This window comes from Chrysemys picta, chromosome 4, assembly GCF_011386835.1.
Source record: "Chrysemys picta bellii isolate R12L10 chromosome 4, ASM1138683v2, whole genome shotgun sequence".
Lineage (NCBI taxonomy): Eukaryota > Metazoa > Chordata > Testudines > Emydidae > Chrysemys > Chrysemys picta.
The window spans coordinates 64,297,060-64,322,444 of record NC_088794.1 but is presented as its reverse complement, the minus strand read 5'-3'; the positions used below and the strand labels follow the sequence as shown (position 1 = coordinate 64,322,444).

The 25,385-nt window shown below is 38.0% G+C and overlaps 1 long non-coding RNA gene across 2 annotated transcripts in view; it reads right to left on the bottom strand.

The window, feature by feature from the left end:
* LOC112058751 (uncharacterized) overlaps window positions 1–25,385 on the bottom strand; it is a 158,839-nt gene that overhangs the window by 109,854 nt on the left and 23,600 nt on the right. For both annotated transcript variants that reach the window (XR_002887919.3, XR_010600561.1), the window contains exon 2: window positions 1,486–1,531. This is a non-coding gene — a long non-coding RNA (uncharacterized LOC112058751). The remainder of the gene's footprint in view (window positions 1–1,485; window positions 1,532–25,385) is intronic.

Below are 25,385 nucleotides of genomic sequence, written 5' to 3'. Positions count from 1 at the left end.
TGTTCAACATCTTTATTAATGATCTGGAAGATGAGATGAATTGCACCCTCAGCAAGTTTGCAGATGACACTAAGCTGGGGGGAAAGATAGATATGCTGGAGGATAGGGATAGGGTCCAGAGTGACCTAGACAAATTGGAGGATTGGGCCAAAAAAAAATCTGATGAGGTTCAATAAGGACAAGTGCAGAGTCCTGCACTTAGGAAGGAAGAATCCCGTGCACCGCTAGAGGCGGGGATCGACTGGCTAAGCAGCAGTTCTGCAGAAAAGGACCTGGAGATTACAGTGAATGAGAAGCTGGATATGAGTCAACAGTGTGCCCTTGTTGCCAAGAAGGACAACGGCATATTGGGCTGTATTAGTAGGAGCATTGCCAGCAGATCGAGGGAAGTGATTATTCCCCTCTATTTGGCAATGTTGAGATCACACCTGGAGTACAGTGTCCAGTTTTGGTCCCCACGCTACTGAAGGGATGTGGACAACTTGGAAAGAGTCCAACGGAGGACAACGAAAATGATTAGGGGGCTGAGGGAACTGGGGTTATTTAGTCTGCAGAAGAGAAGAGGGAGGGGGGATTTGATAGCAGACTTCAATTACCTGAAGGGGGGTTTCCAAAGAGGATGGAGGTAGGCTGTTCTCAGTGGTGGCAGATGACAGAACAAGAAGCAATGATCTCAAGTTGCAGTGGAGGAGGTCTAGGTTGGATATTAGGAAACACTATTTCACTAGGAGGGTGGTGAAGCACTGGAATGGGTTACCAAGGGAGGTCGTGGAATCTCCATCCTTAGAGGTTTTTAAGGCCAGCTTGACAAAGCCCTGGCTGGGATGATTTAGTTGGTGTTGGTCCTGCTTTGAGCAGGGGATTGGACTAGATGACCTCCTGAGGTCTATGACAGTTCTGAATTTCTGGATCTAGTTAATGAAAGTTGATTATTTCTAAGGGAAGTTTTGATTGGTATCTAGTCAGAGGGCACTGTACCACCAGGAGGCGGATCATAATTTTAAAGAACTCACTACAACTATTCAGGATGAATTCATTAAATAATGCAAACTGACAGGTTGATGTTTCACTGTTATTGATTTTTGTGGTAACTCAGTGACTTGTTACAGGGCTGTTTCAAAAATTCTCTCCATACAGTAAATTACAATATTAACAAACATCTATAGTTCCACTATGTTGTCTGCGATAATCAACAAAAATTAATGAGTGGCTGATTGTACATGTGACAATGAAATGGTTAAGAATTACAATACAATATTAGAAAATATTATGCACTGAGAGATCATTGCAACTGGAAGCACATTGATTTGTGATGTGGTAGTCCTCCCAATGTAAATTCCATAGCTTTTGACCAATAATAATGAAGGATCTCCAAATATCATTGTATATCATTTACCTCACATCTATAACTAAAACCAAATAGATGCAACACTAACTACTGGCAGTTCCCCATGTTCCAAACAAGTACCATTTTAATTAACTCACCTGTGGAATCAGGTCATTTGTCAACTGCTGCTGACTACCAGGAGGCCTGAAAATAAAACACACACTTTTTGAAATGAACAAGATAGAAGTATTGTATGGCTGGGATAAACAGAATAATACTCCATGTGCTGACTGCGAACATGACATTTTAATCCCATAAAGTATTAAAAGACATTATTTTACAAAGATGGAAACAAGGAGCGGGGTATTTATATTATGATCCAAGTTTTCAAGAGCAGCTTCTTATGTTGTTGATGCACATTTAGAAGCCTATCTATCTGATCAAACCTCAACCTGGCCTTCTGTATTGGAGGTACAATTTTGTACATGCAGTCAATTGCACCAAAATTTTGTAACTGCAATAAAATGCAGGTGCAAAATTGTGTCAGTGATATTGGAAGCAAAGGTGAAGATTGGCCAACCATAAAGATCCATTTATATATATTTAATTAAGGACTGACTGTACAATGGAATGGAGAAACAGGTCCTATATTTTTTTAAAAGAGCTCTAAAAACCGACTACAGTAAAACTACATTTTGGAGATCTTTCATCAAGTACCCACACCTTGATGGGATCCAATTAGCATCAAAATATTCTAAATTAATGCTGCACTACAGAATCTCTAGACCCATCCACTTCAAGGAGTTAAACAAAATCAATGGGAACCCAAAGTCTATAAATGTTCAGGATGTTCTGTGCCTTTAGAACCTATGTGTGTGAGCAAAATGTTCATCTAAATATCAATATTTAATGTTAAAACATGGCAGCATCTTATGAAAACACCTTAAACATCAATTTACAGTAAAGGTAAATTACAGTAAAGTACCAAGAACATCTAATACGTGATTGCCTAAGTCTTTGCATATATTTTATTTGAAAATGTGTCGGAGTATGATTCTTTTCTCATTGTATCAGTTAATTTAAAGCAACTATGGAAGGTGTCACACTGAAAGTACTACAGATTTCAGACCATTGTTTATGCACAGATTAGGAGGATACAGTATTGCATTGACAGAAGAAGCAGAAGCCTCTACCTATGAATTTCTAAGCTGCCTATCAGTATAATATTTATTCTGTTAACTGATCCACTAATGTGATGTGCCTCAACCTAAACACCCAATATAATAAGAGCAGTTCAGTCTACGCTCACTCTGTCCTTGTTCTGTCTGCTGAGACAGGCAGTTATATCAATCCTCATTCTGTCTACAGAGACGGCCAATTACTTTCAATTAATGCCAAGCATGGTGATAGTTTTCATGATGTGGACATCTGTCCACTAGGACATGGAGTAGGACCACCAACTTATTTCACATGGCCCTGCAAACATCCAGTAAATTACAAACTGGAATAAATTTGTGACCTAGAGGTTACAGACCCATCACTAGCCTCATCAGTCACTCATCCCTTTCCAGTGGGGGGTTTTATTTAAGAGACAGTCAGTTTTCCATAGAGGTTGCTGTAGAGGTTGGATCCCTGCAAGCTTTCCAGGGAAGATTTTTAGCCAGTCAATGACTTGTAGCTGGATCTGTCAACTTGCATACTGTTTAAACAAACTAAAAAAACCTTTGTCATCACAGATAATGCAACACCAAGATAAACTGAATACCTAAATCAAACATCTTTTAAACTGAATAACTTTTCTAAGCTTTTCACGCTGAGAACTACAATATTTGCATAAACCACTGTCAAATCAATGGGATTTTATTCAAATCTAGGATGGATCAAAATTATCAGATGCTGAAACCTGAGTACTCCAGTATAAAATACTTATTTTAAAGTATCATTGGTGGGTGGATATTAGATCCACCCAAAGTAAAATATTTTAAATAAACAAAACATCTTCTCAATGATGGATGAAAACCATGGGACTGATCTTGGGGGTACAAATAATCTGTACAGACTACAGATCAGGGATCCCTGTGCAAAACTAGCTTAAGGCTCATCCTTGCACTCCCCCGATCCTCCTGCTGCTCTTTACAAGACCATTGCCCCTGAGGCAATATTTGAGCAGTCTGACTTAAAGACCTACCAGTTCTCCCTACATACAGCTTTGTTGCCTGGAATCACCAAATAAGATCTCCCTATACTTGGTCTGGACTAAGCAGTCATGGAAGAAACCACACATTGACCTCTAATTTCAACCTAGGTATGTGCCTTCTGATCTCTAATGTAGATCTGAACCTCTTTGTTGAGTGAGAGGCCAGATCCAATCCTTTGTTAAGCAAGCTGGAGTCTGTGTCACTGTACCCCAGTTTTCTTCTGCCAGAGTGGTTTCTTCTTGCTACTTGAGAGATTTCCTCAATCTGATGTATAGTCTGAACCAAGAAAATAGGATGAAGAAGCATGTGAAGAATCCCAATTGGTGACGATCAGTCCTGGAAATTCTGCCCCCATTGGAAAAAACACTTGAGGTAAAGTGGGCCTGAAGTTTTCTTTTGAGGACTTGGCTACTGTGATTTTAGCAGCAAGCTTTTGCTGCATTGTGTTGTGGTGCTATCCTCTCCTGCACCTCATCTATATCTATATTACATCCAAAAAGTTTGTTAAAAGAAAGTTACTTAGTTGTTTACTATTAAGAACAGGTCCACTTTCTTTCACTGCATTCGTAATTTTTTGCAAAAGGAGAAAGAGGTTTATCTTCCTTAACATCTTCAGAAAACAAGAGAAAATGTAATTACTTTGCATCAAAGTTTTCCTGGCAGTCTCAACTTCCTTCTATCTATGCATCCAGGCATGAGAGGAGACGTCCCACATTGGGAAGTAGCTTACAAGATGTTGTTTAACTTGTGCCTGAGTTTCTATTTGTCAGGGTTGGGAGCTCTGGGATCTGCACTGGCTGCCTTTTGGTCTCCAGGTAGAGTTTAAGATGTTGATTATGGCCATCTATAAATCCTTAAATGGCTTGGCACGTGCCTAACTGGGTTTGGGTCTCTCCCTGTGGCAAACTGTTACATTTGCATTAGTGGAGGTAATGAAGCTGGATCACCGTCTCTATAAGAGTGTGAGGCTGCCAGCAGGCATTCTCAGTGAGAACCCTGGGACTGTGAAACTTGCTCACCACCCTGCTTTGTCTGAAATAGCCAAAATTTACTAAACCTTCTAGACACACTGCAAAAGCCATTTGCTTGAATGATTTTCAGGGAAGAATGCTCCTAGGTATAATTTGGGAGGTGGGGGGTGTGAGAGGCTTTTTTGAAGATTTTTATTTTTATTTTCTGCTGCCTGAGGTAAATCACTGCCTCCTTTTGAATAGTGAAGACTGCTGGCTCATGGAGTTAATTCATTTGTATTTATGTTCCTAGATGATTACTGTATTTAATTGTCAGGGTGCTCAGCGCTTTGTACAGTCATTCTTTTATAATGTTAATCAATTTATAAAATTTATAAAATAAATTATGGTAAGTGCCATTCTGTTTATTTACCCTGCAAATTACTGAAGTCACACAGGAGTATATATGTGATATAGGCTTAAATGATATCAAACCCAACTGTTGAGTGAAATGTGGTACCAAACCTACCATCTAGGCAGAAGAGAGAACATTTAGTGAGCACACCACAGGAGATTTGTCTGCCTACTTCAGTGGCTGCATATGCCCATGCCTCAGTATTAACCCATGTCTCAGAGACTCTCCGATGAACTTCTGAATGATGGAGCATCCTCTTGCTTAGTCCCCCTCTGAGGGCTTGCCAGCTTATAAGCCTTGAACCTTCACACACTGTTTCTATTGTGTTTACACTGCAAACTGGGGAAACTTGTCTAAATAAGTATCATAGGGGTAACCGTGTTAGTCTGTATCAACAAAAACAACGAGGAGTCCGGTGGCACCTTAAAGTCTAACAGGTTTATTTGGGCATAAGCTTTCATGAGTAAAAACCCACTTCTTCAGATGCCTGGAGCATGAAGAAGTGCATCTGAAGAAGTGGGTTTTTTTACCCATGAAAGCTTATGCCCAAATAAATCTGTTAGTCTTTAAGGTGCCACCAGACTCCTCGTTGTTTTTGTCTAATAAGAAACCCACTTCCTCATGCCGCCGGGACTGATGAACCTCCTCCACAGTGAAAATCAGGTTACTTCACCTGATGTAGAGGGGAAGCTGTGTGCTGCCTTCTTAGGCTTTTTAGGAGTTTTGCTCTTAGCTTTCTTCTCCCAGTGGCAATCTTACACAACTCAAGTCTGAGTAAAGAAACTGTCTATGGCATATACTTGCTCTGTGATGTCAGTTTTCACATGGTAAGCAGGTCAGAACTAGGTCAACAGTAAGAGGCCTTGAAGGAACACGTAGGTGCTCAAGGGTTATTGAGCTGGCAATTCAAGTAGGGCCTGAGTCTTCACTGATGTAATAGTGTAACACCCTGTTTATGCTCCTAGAGATGTTAGGCTTTAAATGAGATGTACAACTGCAGTTCTGAACACTTACTCTGATTAAGATTCTGATGACTTTTCTAAAGACTAAGGATATTAACCCCAATGACCTAACCCAATTCCAATGTGGGTGCTGCAGTTCATTTCTGCATAAGTAAATAGCCACTCCATTTTCAATTGGATAGGTTGTTCTTCACTTCCTGTCCTAAACAGACATGTAGTTTTACTGTGCATTATTAAACTGCTTCTGTGCTTCACCACAGAGGTGGCTACATGTCAAGGGTGGATGAAGTGATATTTTTATATCAATTAGTAATTACTGTAAAGTGCTTTGGGGTGAAATGCCATAAAGGATGAGAACTTCAAGTGGAGAATAAGCAGCAGGAGCACACAAATTCATAAATGGCATAAATCCTATTTTTATGTAAATTGCCCTCATAATAAAGAACAGGCAAAAGATCAGATAAACACAGAAGAAGATATGACATATATGCAGAGTTCTCGCTAAATAGAATTTTTCTTCTCATTTTCTATGAGACATCTGTGTGTCTTTAAGCCAATAGCACCCTCATCTGAGCACCAGCTAATTCAGCATCCATAATATTTAATCATGTAAGACTCCTGGCTCTATGAACCTCTGAGCTAATTAATCCATCCTAGTGCTGTGTGGGATTGAAAAATCCTGCACAAGACCAAAAAATTCCCACAATGTATAGTCAAGTCTCAAGAAACTTCTGGTCCTAATAAGTTTACTGATAGTCGAAGGATTTCAACTACAGATCCATCAACCTAGGTATGGAAGCACTGAAATCTAGCAAACTGCTCACAAAGGCTGAAACATACCTGAGAAGTCCATGTAATCAGACATATTTACACTGCATATACTTTCCTGCAATTTGTGATATCAAGGTACTGCTCAGTAGGAATCTGATTTTCTCACTTGGGTCCTGCTATTGTAAGACAGCTGAGCTTACAGATGCATGACAAGATATGGTACAGCAACTGCTTCACAAAACATTTGCAGAAAAACAATTGATCACTAGTGAAATCGAATATACATTTATCATACTATTAACATTTTGGATTCTAATTTCATTAGATGGCAAGTAAGAGTTGATGTGAAAAAGTGCTTCTGTTGTTTACATCTGAAGTTTAAAACCATTGAAATAAAGGTTGATCCCCTGAAACTTGATTGTGGAAAAAAATTCTCCTTGAAAATTTTAGAAATGAAATTACTTGAAATGAATTCAACTCTGGATGCCATTAGTAGTGATAAATTAATACAATAAAAATCAAAATTATGGATTCCATGTAATTAGTAATAAAATTCTAGTGTATCAATGCACCACCTCCTTTATTTTATTTTTCCTTACACATAATTTCTCATCAAATACCAACTAATGACATATCAAAATTAAAGTATGTATGTTGCTTAGTAACGAATGTGAAAAGTATGTAACAAAATACTTCATTACTTTATACCAGTGGTTCCCAAACTGGGGTTAGTGAACCCCTGGAGGTTCGTGAAATGTTACAGGGGGTTCTCAGGGATAAATTCCCTAATGGTGGACAGAGCTCTCCCTTTGGATCTCGGGCAGCATGGGGCCAGCAGCCCGGAGCCCCTGGACTTCCAAGAACTAAGCAGATCAAAGCAAGCACATCTATTACACTGAGAAGATTTAAGCTTCAAGACTCCTTATAGAAATGGAAAGGGAGGTGGATATTTTTTGCTGTTTTTAAAATTAAATAGGCAGCTAGTATTGTTTTTAAAATTATTATGAAGAACAAGTTTAAGCTTTGTTGTAACGTGTGTTGTTTGCCTGGACTGCTCAAGACCTGAATGCTTGTGTAGGAGGAACTCTTTGACTTGGCTTCTTAAATATCTTCATGCTGTATCACATCTGATACTCCTTGATGAAAAATAGGAGCCTTGTCTTATAACAGGCTTATTCCAAGTGATACAAGCTACAAAAGTGAGATCTTGGAAGAATGTTGCCATTTTCATAATGTAATAAAAATACTGTAATGATAAATAATAATTAATAATAGTGTGTAATAAGCATGTCATAAAAACAAATTTTATATTTCCAAGATCACTGCTTTTATAATTTATACTCAGGTAAAGGAGAAAATACCTGGGAATTTCATTTTTAGGAGGGGGTTCGCAAGACTTGACATTTTATTGAAAGGGGTTCACAGGTTGTTAAAGTTTGGGAACCACTGCTTTATACTAAATACTTCAAAGCTTTAAAAAGTCCTTAATTATATTTAATACCTAGCTGACAGATACTTTCTGAGAAGTAAATGTTACAGCAATGAATACCAAACAGAGTAAGCCAAGCTCCATTTGTTTGTAAAATAAACTCATTTCCTTTTAATCTCAGTGCAAAAATGAACCAATGCAATGTATTCCATTTAGCATGATTTTTAGACAGCACATTATACAATTTCTAGATCATTAACTTGTCTCCCTATGTTTCCATATGTCTTGCACTTCTGCTGGGTAAGCATTAGTTCATTCGTGTTTGTAAAAATGCTACCTTTATGTGTTAGATATTTTACTTGCTCAATTATTTAATGAACAGCCACTGTGGCTATAAAAAGATCTGCATCTTTTATACAGCAAAAACTTACTATTTCTTCTGTGGATTCAATTAAAAGGATAAACTGCCCTTTGCTAGACTTCATTTTAAACAGAAACTTAAATATTAAGATCCAATCATTTTACAGAAGAATTTCTGGTGTAAAACAGCCTTGTGAAGTTCTACATACATGAGAGATGAGCATGAGTGAAAATGCACAAGAAAAGTTCTACATACATGTTTGATGAGCATGAGTGAAAATGCACAAGAAAAGTGACAAACAGGAAGGAGAGGAGGGTGTTGTGGTTAAAACATGGGATTGTGAGCCTGGAGATACAGATTCTATTCCCAGCTCTGCTACAGACTCCCTATGAGACCCTGGGCAAGTCCCTTAGCCTCTCTATGGCTCAGTTTTCCTATCTGTACCCTATCTCACTGGGATGCTATGATGCTTAATTTCTTAGTGTTTATAAAGTGCTTTATGATCCCATAAGCAGAGGATGCCATATAAATGCAAATTGTGTAATCAGAAAACTATCTGGAAATACCCAGAGTAGACCAAAAAGGATTATCATTGGACCACAGGTGAAATTTGTACATCCATAGCCTTTTAACATAGGTATACGAGTCTTTTCTTACATTTAAATAATACCTTTTATCCCAATGAGATTTACAAGTTACAACAAACATCCTTATATTATATATATGGTACAGCAACTGCTCCACAAAACATATGCAGAAAAATGATTGATCACTAGTGAAGTCTAATAAACATTTATCATACTATTAACATATACACACCCACATACACATTATAAATTTAGTAACCTCAGACACTAAAGTTAAACCAATGAAACCATTTAATGCCAAAGAAATATTACACAACTGTGAAGAGCAATACTACTTCTAACAATAGTGGAAAAGTTTGAGTAAAAGCATGTAGTTATCCTAACTAGCATTTGGTAGGGACACCAAGGTTACCATCCCTTGTCACCCACATACCTGCCAACTCTATCTTCCACATAGTCATTAGGCTTCTCCCTTTTGTGCAATTATCTAGACCAAAGACAACATACCTCATTAGGAGAGGACATTTCAGTCAATGCCCTTTAACTGAAACCTTAAGGGTCCAGTCACTCTGTACCCTTCACCACCTCACCATAAAGGTTGAGGGGATCGTTTTCTCTTGGGATAAACTTCATGAAGAAATGAGCCAACCAACAGTTTCAGACACTGGTAATCATCTTAAAAAACAAGCAGCAAAGTGTCCTGTGGCACCTTATAGACTTACAGACGTATTGGAGCATGAGCTTTCGTGGGTGAATACCCACTTCGTCGGATGCATCACCCACTCCAATATGTCTGTTAGTCTATAAGGTGCCACAGGACTCTTTGCTGCTTTTACAGAATCAGACTAACACGGTTACCCCTCTGATACTTAAAAAACAAGATATGTTAAAAAGGGAGAAAATTACAGTAAGATAAAATAAATGGTTTGCGTAACATATCTTTTGTATCCAACCCGAGTCTGCGCCAATGAAATATCAGCCGGGGGGAACCCTACATCTTTTTCCTAAATTGCCTCACTAAGGAAATATTGTACTATTTGAGTCACATGGTAAATATAGGCAGAGTGGCAACTGCATAGGATCCAGGAAGACTTAGGCCATGTCTACAATAGGGGTACTCAGGGGTATGGATTTTTCATACTCCTGAGCACTGTAGCTATGTCGACCTACATCTTATGTGTAGATTAGGTTTCCTGGTGGAATTAAAGCTGTTTAATTGTATGAATTAAAAGAGAAGCAGCGAATTAGGAGAGTGAACAAACAATTGTGCTGGAAAACATATCAAAACTAAAATGGCATCTATTTGTTGAAAACATTTCTCCATTATCACCATGATGAAGACATACTAAGTTATCTCATCACAGTTAAATGTTGACCTTCTGAATACAAAAGATAGAATTTGTATCATGAATTCATTATTTATAATGAAGCAAAATAATAAATGAACAATTGCCTATATGTTAAGCAAATGGCATACCTGCAACTCTACAAATATTTGATAGCTGTTTTAATTGATAGGTAGGGCATATAAGAGCAGATGGTGCCATTTTTCCACTTCTCTAAGTATAATTGCTCTTACCTCTAGCCCCTGCCCCTCCTTAATCCTCTTAAATCTCTCCTAAATACCTACCTCTGCCAGGATGAGACAGATTCTTCCTTCTGCCAGCCTTTAGGCAAGTAATGAGCTGAGACTTTTGTTTTCATACTATAGCTTGTTTTTCTTTTTACATCACCCCCGCCCCTGTTTATCTAATGTATCCTAAAACCTAGATTGTGAAATCTCTTGGAAGAGAATCTCTGTTACTTGGTTGTACAATAGGGCCATGGTCCTTGACTGGAGTTTCTAAGTATTACCACACTACAAACAAATAATAATAGGAAAGCCTGTTTCATTATTTTTGCACCTCATGAAGAAATAAATTACTTTTTATCTTGAGGGTGCACACTGCAGATGTGGAGAACATATGAACATAAGAACGGCCATACTGGGTTACACCAATGGTCCATCTAGCCCAGTATCCTGTCTTCCAACAGTGGCCGATGCCACATGCTTCAGAGGGAATTTATCAAGTGAGCCACTCCCTGTTGTCCAGTTCCAGATTCTGGGGTAGCATCCCTGACTATCTTGGCTAATAGCCATTGATGGACCTATCCTCCATGGACTTGTTTAATTCTTTTTTGAACCCAGTTATATTTTGGCAGTCACAACATTCCCTGCCAACAAGTTCCATAGGTTGACTGTACTTATGTGAAGAAGTACTTCCTTTTTGTTTGTTTTAACTCTGCTACCTATTACTTTCATTGGGTGACCCCTAGTTCTTGTGTTATATGAAGGGGTAAATAACACTTCCTTATTCACTTATTCCACACCATTCATGATTTTATAGACCTCTGTCATATTCCCACTTAGTCGTCTCTTTTCTAAACTGATTAGTCCCATTATTTTTAATCTCTCCTCATATGATCAAGGATTTTAAGTATAATTTTTAAAGAAACTTAAGTAAATACTCATGCAATTTTGCTAAAATAAAGCCCCAAAAGCCAGGTCAGAGCATAATGCTACAGTACTTTATATACACGGTACTGCAGAAAATTAAAGTCCATCAGCTGTTCCTCAGTACAATGACCTTCCTAAACTACGGAGAACCAAGACATGTTGCTGTTAAATGTATGGTACTAGATAGGAGAAATACTGATCACTAGCACAAACAGTTAATATTTTCCTTTAAATAAACATTTAGTGTGCTATTTTCCCATTACATGGACCATAACTGGGTAACATACATTATATGGCTCAGCAGACTTATGACATGACTCATGCTAGTTACATAAAAAAGTATTTTGCATTTCTTGGAACAGCACACAGAAGGATTAGCAGTCAGGCAGAATTTGGAAAAACCAGAGGTGCCTTAAACTAGCAGTGTAGCTGTCCAAAATCAGCAACTTCTACATATGTGGCACTTCCAAATGCTAGTCAAAACACTACAAAATTATTGCATATGTTTAAATGGTCCTAAGCCATTTACACAGGCATCCTAAACTAGACCGGTTGTAGCAAAGAAAATGTTTCCATTGTTTAATATCACCAGTCTTCAAATGCAATTTACATAATTTTACAATGATGTAGTTGAAAAGCATGTTAGCTAACATACCCACTTCTGAAAAAAAAAAAACATTTAATTAGATGCCTGTATGAAATTCCCAGAGATGTATATTTATAAATATTAGTGGCTTACTCGGTTATTTTCCTTCTCCTGTTCTTTTCCCCCAAGATCCCTGTCCTCAGCTATCCTCCAGCTTCCTCATCCCCTGATTGCTAGAATGGGGTGGAGGAAGGGGAGAAATAGTAATGACATTAAAGAGTCATTAGTAACATTTTATACATTTTTAAAATCCATCCTATGAATGAAATCTAGATGATCCAGGGAAAATGGTAGTCTAAAAGCTTTAGTCTGCTCCGATAAACTGGTTACTTGATGCCATAATGTGTGGCCCTCACCAGGATGAGCTGCTACTTAATTATTGTGGTTTGCCCCCTCCTCCTGTGAGCTCAGAGACAAGGCAAGGCAGGAGGCAGCTAGATACCCTTGGGCACGTTCTCTTCACTGTCTAAAAAAATTACAAAGCATGAGATTTAAGTAAAGGGATACATTCTTCACTATGCGGAACCTCCTTCCTTTCCCCCCCAACATATTATTTCAGATTCTGAAGCCAGGAGTACAGAATATCCACTGATATGTTCTATGCTTGGTTATAAAACATGAAGGAAACCCCATGACTGACTCAGGCTCACAGGGCTCAGGCTATGGGACTATAAAACTGTAGCGTAGACATTCGGGCTTGGGCTGGAGCCTGGGCTCTGGGACCCTCCCACATTGCAGGGTCCCAGAACTTGGGCTCCACCCCAAGCCCGAATTTCTACACCACACTTAAATAACCCTGTGAACCCGAGTAGGCTGCCATGGGCCAGCAACAGGTGTTTAATTGCAGTGTAGACATACCCTATGTATACATGTAAATTGTGCCCTATGTCAGTCCACAAAGATCAAAATACCATGTGCATTAAGTACCAACCAAGACATGTAAAAAGAATCCCTGGAGAAATAGGATTTTTGTGTGCAGGAGTCTAAAAAACAGGATAGAAGGTGCTTCGCTATACAGATAGTGTGCAAAATTCTGGCCCCACTGTAGTCAGTGGGAGTTTTCGCCATTGACTTAAATGGAGCCAGGATTTAACACACCATGCACAATCAAATCACTTACTCAATTTTGAAAAAACTATATGCAACAACCTGAACACTAATCCTATTCTTTCATTTGTTATCTCAATATCTATAGACAACATAACACACTTCTCAAAAAAAGCTATAAAATAGCTTACTCCATAGTTAAGGCTGCAGCAGAGTTTCTGTTTAGGAGCTGATTTTTTTTAAGTGCTTTAAAATCCAATGCCCAGGCAGACTGGCTTGAAAACTGCCATGACACATCAGTGGCAGAGGGAGAATATATGATGAAAGTTTGGAGTCATTTGATCAAGGAGTTCCTGGGATACAAACACAACCTCTTTTCCTGCCCCTCCCCCCCAAAATGACTTGCTTTTTAAAAGTTCATTGTTCTTATGACTTATTTTGTCCACCAATTCAGAGAAAATGGAGAACAAACTTCATACATTCCTGTACTCTGTTAGCGTACAACAACCTGCTTTATCCCCAAAAACGCATTAACAAAAAAAATTCTGTTTTATTTGGTTCTGTGAAGAGAGGTATTTTGGTTCAACCATGAACTGTGCATGCATAGACTGAAAGATGACTCTTCTCTATATTACTTATGCATGAGGAATTTAGATTCCTCAAGAAAAGAAAAAATGAGTGAGTGAATGATTTGCCCACAGACTCAACTGGAGACAGGTGCTGACCTTTGATCTCAAGGATGAAAAACTAACTTAAAAAAACTTTGTTAATGTAAAATTAAAGTTGTAGGTGTTCAGCACAGCCCTGCACTCCTTGTACCCTTCCATAACATGAGATTTTAATTCCCAAAAATCAAACATCAGAAGACAGGCAAATGCAGAGTTTAGGTGACACGTCCCACACAACGAAGCCTAAACTCTGCCACCATGGAGATGGCAACAGGAATTATTACCGTATCTTAATCCTCCCAATCTACATCTGCCATTTTCTCTGTGCCTAAGCTCCAGTTCAGCAATCCTTTTAATTTGGTCCAACACACATCTCTGATATTCGCAGCACTATTGATCTAAGGACAACCTGTTGGTAGCTGGCAAAAGCTAAGGCAGGAAGTTAGATAGTGTGATCTCCTTGAAGGGCATTTTGGGGAAGGGATCAGAGGGGGGAGTTAGCTGTGTGGTGTAGGATGTGTCACCTTAATGCTGCATTTTTTTGTTTCTCTAATATTTATGTTTAAATTTTTTCTTATAACATTAATTTTCTTGCAAGGGGCACTTAAAGGGACCCTAATACCACATTTCCTGTTTTTTCCCCTGAGGTTTGAGTTTGGGCACAGGGCAGTGCTGAGCATCTACAATCTTAACTCTGCGTTAAGATTTTGCACATCAATATAACTTAATAACCCACCTGAGACTGATCAATGCAAGATCCTAACAAGCCCCTGGTGGTTCCCTCTTTCCTCTTCCTCAGAGAGGGCAGGAAAATCTCTGTGGTTCCTGACAGTAAATCCCTCATCAAGCCCTTGCTCCGGTTGGTGAGAGGAGGCTCAGGAGGAATGAGTATATGCAGAGAAATGGCTGACTAGGAGTAGCAGATTGGATGCTGAAGGGGGGCAGGAGGAAGAGAACAAAAAGTAAATGGAGTACAAGTGATGGAAGGACACAAGGGAGAGCACGATAAGGGGTGGATAGGTTTGGAGGGGAAAGGTTGGTGTGGATAATATATATTTTTTGAGTTGCAAAAAACTGTACATACGCAAGCATTGGTGCCTCACAAGGCAATTCTCACACATACTACAAAAATGTATAGGATAGTCTTCTGTCATCTGTGCTAATGTATATTACTCAATAATTCCTACATTTTACCTCAGATATATTTCTGTGATGCGTGAAGTAATCTTATAACTGATTGTATATCTGTTAAATTCATACAGCATTAACCTTATTTCAGAACCTCTACAGAAGCAAGTCCAAAATATTCTATTGCTTTTTTTCCATCTTTGTCTAAACACAAACTAACAGAATCACCAAGATATGCATGTGCCTAAACTGTGATGATATTAGCGTAAACCTCAATCCCTCTCATAAAAAGCAACAAAGAGTCCTGTGGCACCTTATACACTAACAGACGTATTGAAGCATAAGCTTTCGTGGGTGAATACCCAGGCCATCCCCTCCACATAGTTAGCCCCGTTCATCAACTCACATCTAAAACTTAGATTGCAATTTCTTTGGGGCATAGACTATGTCATCCCATGTCTCCAGGAAGCCCCTCACACATTTTTAGGCACTATAAAGTGAATATGTAATTGCTAAAGCTCTTTGGGATCCTTCAGAATTTAAGAAAATACATACAGTAAATGTAAGATAGCATTAGATGTTTGATATTCCCAGCTTTTCAAAGTATTAAAATGTTAAATATGTAGCAAGTGATTTTTAAGATTAAGAGAATATACATCTAAGAGATAGTACATATAATCATTACCCATTGTATGCTATGCTGTTTTTAAAAGATCAGAGTTAATCATGCCAAAGTATTTTCAAATACTGTATTTATTTTTTATAAGCAGGATCAAATGGTTTGATCCAAGAATAAAGTGAGTTAAATAACTCAAAATTACTCTTCATTACATTTTCTTAAATCTATTTTGTTTCAGTAACCTTCCCACTATAATATTAAAAGTCTGAACTGCAAATATTTAAAATTTGATAATTTATTAAAAATTCAATCATAAAGCTCCACCAAGTGGAAATTCTTAAAACTACACTAAGAAGCCACTGTCTATCTTATATGCCAGCAATTCAAATGATATAAATTAAAGACAACAAATACACTCTTAACTTTGACTGATTCCAATGGACAAACCACTGTCCATCATCTTTGCATGATATAACTACTGTCATTGATTTGGAAAAAAAATAGTGATAAAAATAACAACAGAATACAGTAAAATTCCTTCTTATTGTATTTGGGTGGTTTCAAAATGCTCCTTTTGCTATACTTGACGTGAATTAAAAGGATCTGTAGACAATGATTTACTGCTTCACAGAAATCACCCTTCTGGCTCACTGGAAATGCCATGGGCATCATTTAATCCCTCTTTTAAATAGGCAATCTTGGTTATTTATTAAGAATTAACAGGCATTATCATTCTGTGTGGCATCAGATTCTAGAACAAATGTAGTTTGTTAAATGGTTTGCTCCTTCTGACTATTAAAATATTCATTATCTGTGTAGTTTTAACAACCTGATAAAAACCATTAAAAGCATAGCTGTGCTGCCCAGCAGGTAATGCCATTTTAAATGAAACCATAACTGTCATAAATAAAAAATAACTGACTTATGTAGTATTAATAATGTACCTCAACTTCCATCAAAAGAGTGGTTTTGGTATGGAGGAGTGAGGGCTGTAAAACATGCCATAGTTCTTTTGACCAAGTAAAAGGGATTTTTAAGAACTCACCCTCTAGATACTCAGAGCCAAATTCTTTTTTCAAAACATATAAATCTAGAATAACTGCACTGAACACAACAGCTGTCTATGTTTAACTAAAAGTGAGGCCTAGGCCCTAAACTCCAGTTTGGCATGTTTTACAATTATGCGTTCCTCACCTACAGTAGGAGGCATAGGCTATGTCTACACTACAAATTACTTCAGTATAATTTACAGAATAATCCACACCCCTGAGGAACGTAAGTTACACCGACCCAAGCACCAGTGTGGGCAGCGCTATGTTGGCAGGAGAGCTTCTCCTACCGACATAGCAACTGCCTCTCACGGAAGCAGGAGTTATTAGGCCGACAGGAGAGCTCTCTCCCATCAGCTCAGAGTGCCTTCATCAGAAGTACTACAGCGGTACAGCTGCATTGGTGCAGCTGCACCACTGTAAATCATGTAGTGTAGACATATCCATAGACAAATGGCCTTCTTCATAAAGTGACATATCTTTCCTTCTGCGAGGAACATACTGTCCCAGTAATTCCTGCAGTAGTTTGATATAGACAAGAACATTAGTTATCCAAATGCAATGGGGGGCATTAATTATGGTCAAATAATCAATGTAGGATTCAATTGGGTTAATAAAAACTTGGCCCTCTTTTGGATAACACGGAGTTTCGGATAATCCATGCTGTACTGTACAGCCTGAATAATATAAAGTTAGTCTAGCTTGGTGCTGCCAACTCTTGTGATTTTATCACAAGTCTCACAATATTTGGCATTTTTCTTTAAACCCCAGCTCCTAGAGTCATGTGATTATAACACATTCTCAGCTTTCACTTAAAATTGGCAGTCTTGATAGTTGCTGAGAAAAAATGTAAAAACATGAACCTTGAAAGTTCAAAAAATACCCAGAACTTCAAGAATATGAAAACTGTCTTTCAGAGTAAAAATGTGTCAAATTATCTGGTACTGTTGCCATTAAAGAGGAATTGTTTAAATATCCTAGCACTGGTATAGGTCTGATACTCAATAAGGATAGTAAAATTATTAGTTGTAATGCAGAAAAAGTAGAAGATATTTCTGTTCTGTATTTGGAAAGAAGCAGAATGATATATTCATATCATAAAGTGATAAGGAAATACTTTCTATGTCTTCAGTAGCTAGGAAAAATGTTAAATAGCAGCTATTAAAGTTAAATCTTTTTAAACCTGCAGGACCAGATAACTTGCACTCAAGAGTTTTAAAAGACTTGGCCAATTAGCCCTCAGAACCATTAATGTTGATTTTTAACAAATCTTTGAATACTGGGGAAGTTTCAAAAGAATAGAAAAACAATCATGTGCAGTCAATATTTTAAAAAGGGTAAATAGGATGACCTGGGTAGCTGTAAGCCAGTTAGCCTGACATTGGTGCTGGGCAAAGTCATGGAAAGGCTCATATAGAATGCGATTAGTAAAGGATTAAAGGATGGCAATCAACTTGGTTTTACTGAAAATAGGTCTTGCCAAAGAAACTTAATTTTATTTGGTTGAAAAATGTAACTGTGTTGATAAAATCATAAAATCACAAAAATGAAGGGCTGGAAAGGCCTTCAAGAAGTCATCTAGTCCATCTCCCTGTATTGAGGCAGGATTAAGTATACTTAGACCATTCCTGACAGGTGCTCATGTAACCAGTTCTTAAAAACCTTCAATGACAGGGATAATCTATCTTGATTTCTGCAAGGCAGACTTAGTCCTGTATAACATTCTGATTTAAAAAATAAACATCACTACACAAAAATCAATGTAGCACATATTAAATACATTCAAAACTGGTTAACTGATAAGCCACAAGAAGTAATGCTAAATAGGGAATCGCCACCCACTAGTCATGTTTCTAGTCAGGTCTTGCAGTGATCTCTTTTTGCGCCAAAGCTATTCAATATTTTTACCAATGATCTGGAAGAAAATAGGGAAATATAGAATCATTAATGGCAAAATTTGCACATGAAGAAAATTGGTGGAGTGATAAATAGTGATGGGAACAAGTCAGTTATACACACCAACCTGGATCACATGCTAATATGTATTTTAATACAGTCAAATGCAAGGTCACATCTAGGAACAAAAGATGTAGGTCATACTTATAGGATGGGGGACTGTATCCTGGAAAGTAGGGACACCGAAAAGAACTTAGGGGCAATGGTAGATAAAGAGAACACAAGCTCCCGGTACAATGCTGTAACTAAGAAGATGAATGCCGTTCTTTGATGTATAAGCAGGGGAATATCAAGAAGGAACAGATTATGGTGTTATGTCATTATACAGCCTTGGTGGTGTTACCTCTGTATACAGCCTTATCGGAAAACTGCGTGCAGTTCTGATTTTGACATTTCAAAAAAGATGTTGACAAATTGGAAAGGGTACAGAGAAGCACTACAAGAATGATTTGTGATCTGGAAAACATGCCTAATAGTAAGAGACTTAAGAATCTTAATCTATTTACTTTATCCAAGAGAAGGTTCTGAGGCATCTTAATTGGGGTCTATAAGTACCTACACTGAGAAAGAAATTTCTGGTTGTTGACAGCTCTTTAATCTAGCAGAAAAATGCATAATGAGATCCAATGGCTGGAAGCTGAAGCTAGACAAATTCAGACTAGAAATATGGCATACATTTTTAGCAGTAAGGGTTATTAAGCATTGGAACAACTTACCAAGTGATGTAGTAGATTCTCTATCATTTGAAGTCTTTAAATCAAGACTCGCTATTTTTTCTAAAAGATATGCTGCTCTAGCTCAAGCAGAAGTTAATGGTTTGATGAAAACATTACTGCGTGAAGTTGTTTAGCCTGTATTACATAGAGGATCAGACTATATGATCATAATGGTCACTTCTGCCTTTAAGTCAATGAATCTATTATTGCATCTTAGTTAAAAACTGAATTCTTCACTCACAGCTTAAACAGTTTCCCTTTTACTTTAATTTTTTTTTTAACTAAAGGAGCATCCAGCAGTCAATTAGTATAATCAGACATGTTTTCCCTGACTGGGAAAAATTAAAATAAAAAACCTATTCTTCTCTGATTGAGAACCTATTTTCATCTACCTCAAACAAACTATTTCAACAACACAATGAGCAACTTTAGATCCTCATACTGAAAGGGTTAACAATAAGGCATTACACAGTTGTATTTCACTAGATTGATCATTGGAATGCCAATGAAAGTGTAGCTTATTTATGCCCATTGATGCACTCAAAGTAATTTGTGAAGAGCAAAAGTGTCAGGCTGAGTGATCAGAGTAATGACTGTGCTTCTGTACTGTGCATATAAGTTTCTCCTAGTCCACTTACCCATCTGTATCACTTCTGCTTACTTGCTAGGAATATTTTTCTAGTATCATACAGTTCATGGTTGTAAATTAACACTACAATCAAACAATGAAATTTAAAGAAATTACAGATTTTAGTTACATATAGAACAGAAATCCTCAAGTGGGAATGAGATTTTTTTTTAAAAGTGACCATGGCTGTTGGCATTTGGTTTTAGTCTAATAAAAGTAACTACTGACCATTAATTTGCCATGTGCAGTTTACTTATGCCAGTAAATAAAAATCTCCAACTAGATTCTTCTTAGTTAACCTGATTTAAGAAATATTCCCTGAGAAAATATGCTAACAGCAGCAATGAAGTGAAATGTTAATAATGGTCTTGGGTGCAATAACAAAACACACTGTTAATCACAGTGATAGCTGGGTGGAAGGCATTATTGCTCCTGTAAACCTACTGAACTGCATTCACATTCATAACCTAATTATGAACAGTAAACCATTTGGGTTTTTTCTAAATCTAAACCCTTTCATTTCAGTATTCCCACTTACCCAAATCTGACTTGTGTTTACTGTCTTAAATCACTTATTCTTGTAGTAATCAAGCTGTGGTCTGTGGACCTGCACATAATGCTGACTTCTCCTTGTTCCCTGCTGTTAAACTGCATCAAAAGTAGAAGAGAACATGTTAACTACTACTTTTCCACATAAGCAATTGCCATAGCTACCACAGGGATGTTATGCAATTGTCTCATAGATCACCTCACCTCTCCTTCACAATCTCTCTTAAATTGTGGCCCAAAACAGGGCCAAATACTCTGCTGGTGTAAATTATTGCAGCTCCATTGACCTTCAAGGAGCTGTGCCAATTTACACCAGCAGAGTTCAGTTTGTAGCGTTCATCTTTTCTGAAATATCAATCAATCGAGTTCAGATCCTATACTGACCTTTATCTTTACACTAATAGCTTTTCTTATCAGCAGCTAGATCATTACATCTTCCACACAGTTGATCTGTCACTTCGTTTTGAATAATCTTTTACTCTAACATTCGGTGCTGACTATTAATAAATTAAGAAACAACAGCAAAATAATTACCCTTTCACCTAGGAAAACACAGGTGGGCACCACAGAATGTTCTCTCAGTGACACACTGTTTTGTCTGGTATAATTGATGCAAATGCGTAATAGGATACCGGTATGTTCTTTTCACAAGCTGTCACTTTCACACACACTATTTGTCTGTATTATTGCAAATGGTTTACTACTTCTTCTTTTAAGAAACAGTACTACTTTTAGTTCTTAGCCTTTTATTTATTGTAACAAAACAAAAACTGTAGAAATATAAAGCGTTTCACTCATATATAAAAAATTACTGGTGGACTATTTTTTGTGACCAGACAAACCAACTTTCTTACAAAAACGAAAACACTTGTTTCACATTTTAAAGTATTATTTGCACCATTTCAAACTTGCAACAAACCAATTATGTTTTAGCAGTAAAGTACAGGGATAACTAAAACTTTCAATATTGTTTTTGCTGAACGTAGTGAAATGCTACATTTTGTGCAGTTAAGACTGCTCTTCTTACATGTTCAACTAATCCATAAAACATCTGAAATGAAGGACCAGAGATCAACTTTCTCCAATATCTAGAATCAGAATTCATTGTCAGTAAATTAATTCAGCTTTGTCTGTTTCATGTTTTATGCATCTGGCAGCACAGTGGTGAACTGAGGTGTTGCAGGCGCCATTGTGATGGACTAAGGAAATGCTAAGGTCTGTTGCTTTACATCATCAATCTGAAACCTCAATGAAGCTTTCCCTGAAGGTTGACTCCAAGCACATTCCAGAAGAGCAGTGACTGGTGACCGGGGGTGGGGGTGGGAGGCGGGAGGGGGCTGAAAAGTCCAAGTAGTGCATTGCAGTGCAGCAGCAGTTTAACTAGCTCTGCACCAAAACATGCTGCCTTTTTAAGAAACCCTGCTTGTTATCAATAAAAGACTATATGCTTTCCATATACAGGAGTTTATTTTAATATTTTGTATTCAAAGTTCACAAAGGTTTTCCATTATTTGTTTGTCAGTATAATATTTTCACATAATTAACTAATGTGTTTTTCTTAGTTACGAGTTATTAGATTGATTTAATAAACTGGTTAGGCAACAACTTGTAATGTCATTTGCCAACTTTCTTAGCATTGGGAATGTTAGTTAAATATAGTGGCAAAGTGGTCCAGCATATAAAGCATTGGACTTGAGTCAAAACAACCTGGGTTTTATTCACAGCCTTGCTAATGACCAGTTGTGTGCCCTCAGCAAATCACAAAATGTACAAAATGGAAATAATAGTACTTCCTTTGTAAAGCACTTGGAGATCTGTGAATGAAAAGCCAAATATTGTCTTTAAATAAAGCAGTGAAGATGTTTTTATTAAAATAAGATTTATCTGAGTTCTATTTTATATTACTGATAAGTGTAAAATACTGCAAATATTAATAATGAAAAACATCTTCTATTGGGGTGGGGAGGGGAGACTAGGCTAGTCCTATCTAGCAAAAAATGGACGGAGTGATCTAATAACTTTAGACCTTCCATCTTTAACTACTATGATCCAATTTTAGTATGGATTCACAATGGCTACTTAATTCTTTAAACTATTTATAATTCAGCTAAAACATTGAACTAATGTATTTATATCAGAATTAATCATCATAACATTTAAGTAGTCTTTGACAAGGATTAATCTGGCTGAACTCCCCTCCACCTCTCCCCAAGAATAGGAAAATGGCCATACACCAAGACACTATTTTTTCCAGCTGCTTCTGGGAAGGTGCATTCTTAAAGTGCTAATTCAATCAAGATCTTTTGAATTTCATTTATCCAGATAATGAGAGTCAGATGCTGACCATCCTGAGATTATAAAACAAGTTTATGTGTACAGGCAGAAAGCAAACTGCTAACACCAGTGTGGGTGATTTGATTTCTTATAGACCTATAGGAAAAACAGACAGGCAAAAACCCATAACACTTTGCCTGTGAAGGAGGTAAGATTATGTTTCCAAGTGACTTCCTTTAGGTATGTCTTGTATTCTACCTATTACAAATCATTATATCAGTCTCACTAGTGAAACATATGCCATTCACAATTAAAACCAATCCAGAAGTCACAGATATATGTAATTATAACTCCTTCTGCTTGTTACATTTATTTTTTAGCCAGACCAAGAACTCTGCACAGACAAATGAAATATTTGAGAAATGCTCAAAAGAAATGTTGAATCACATAATTTTCCTCTTAGAAAATAAAAACAAACATCCCTTTAATTTCAAAACACTGAACAATTTTTTCTAGAGCATAAAGTTTAAGTGCCAGATCCCCAGGTGCTATAAAATGGTATAGCTCCACTGAAATCAATAAAACTATGCTAGTTTATACCAGTGAGGATCTGGCCCTAAAATTATTGATTGATAAAATTGTTTGAAGAATAAATACATTCAAACCTTTGCTAATGAGACTGGGCAAGATGACCTGAGTACTTTGCCATCTCTAACTTCTATGAAACTGTGATTACATTTTAGAAGGAAAATAATCTCTCTTTTGGTGCTACTTTAAAAAAAATATTAATATAAAATCAAATTAATTAGCCCTTTACAACCCTTAAACAAGGCAAAGGCATTTTTCAGTAATGGTGGTTTTCTTTTCTATTTATTCCAGCCTCATGACAATAACCTTTAATACCAGGTGAAGGAGGAGCAAATACGGGACCCTTGATACAAGTGGCTGTCTGTAGTTTGTGTTTGGGGGTTACTTGCTGTGTGCTGAGCTTGTGTTTGTTTGTTTGTTTGTTTGTTTGTTTGTCTGTTTGTTTGTTTGAAGGGCCATGTGCTGTGGCCAGCAGTTGGAAGCTGTGAGCTTCTAAACATGGTTTGAAATCTAGAAGCCTCTGTTCATTGGCTGAGCCTTAGTCAGGGGGCGGGACTATAAGGAAGGCCAGGGCTTTATAAAGCAGTGAGCAAGCCACCAGAGAGCTTTGCAAACAGGGGCTGCTAACAGGGAGGTGAGGTACACTTGCCATTCTTTAAAACCTTTACACTAAACTATAATGAAATCTTCTTGATTTAAACAAAAACCCTATCATTAACCTAGATAGCTGTAGGAGAGAATGCAGGCAGAAGCCCAGCAGCAGATTGGGGGCTATCCAGTTTATTGCGCAGAGTGCAGGATGTATGATTACCTGCCCTGGGGGTGGGTAGCGTATGTGTGCATTCAGTGCAAGGAGCTCCTGGCCCTCAGAGACCGCGTATGGGCTTTGGAGGCCAGTGTGACAGAACTGGAGGAGCTAAGGGAGGCAGAGAGGTATGTTGATGTGGCTTTCTGGGACACTGTAGATTTTTCCCACCTCCGGTCAGACAGCCCCTGCGCTGTTAAGGAGGATGAAAGGCTCAGGGAAGGAGAGCAGTCAACGGCAGCAGAGGGAAACCTTCCCATAGTTGGGACCCTCCTTCCAGATGATGTTGGGGTATCATCTCGCACTGAGGTTACCTCTCCAGGGGAGGGGACTCCAGTCATTAGGAAAAGGCAGGTGTTAGTAATGTGAGATTCGATCATTAGAAACATAGATAGCTGGGTTTGTGATGACCGGGAGAACTGCATGGTGACTTGCCTGCCTGGTGCGAAGGTTGCGGATCTCTCGAGGCATCTAGATAGACTTATGTGTAGTGCTGGGGAGGAGCCGGTGGTCGTTGTACATGTAGGTACCAGTGATATAGGGAAGGGTAGGAGAGAGGTCCTGGAGGCCAAATTTAGGCTGCTAGGAAAGAGACTGAAATCCAGGACCTCTATGGTAGCATTCTCAGAAATGGCTTCGCAGGGCCAGGTAGGCAGGCAGAGCTTCAGAGTCTCAATACATGGATGAGATGATGGTGTAGAGAGGAGGGGATTAGATTTATTAGGAACTGGGCAAACTTTTGGGATAGGGGTAGCCTATACAGGAAGGATGGGCTCCACCTAAACCAAAGTGGAACCAGACTGCTGGCACTTAACATTAAAAAGGTTGCAGAGCAGTTTTTAAACTAAGCAAAGGGGGAAAGCCGATTGCTGCAGCGGAGCACGTGGATCGGACAGAGACTTCTCTTAGAGCAGAGTCTATTGATAGAGATTCTCTAGGTTCTAGCCAGGAGGAGAGGATGGAAGAGGAACAAGTATGGGCCAGATCAGACGAGAAACGTTCACATAAAAAAGAATCTGACACATTAGAAAAGGGCAGACAAATAAACAGTGACAAGTTTTTAAAGTGCTTGTACACAAATGCTAGAAGTCTAAATAATAAGATGGGTGAACTAGAGTGCCTCGTGTTAAAGGAGGATATTGATATAATAGGCATCACAGAAACCTGGTGGAGTGGGGACAATCAATAGGACACAATCATTCCAGGGTACAAAAT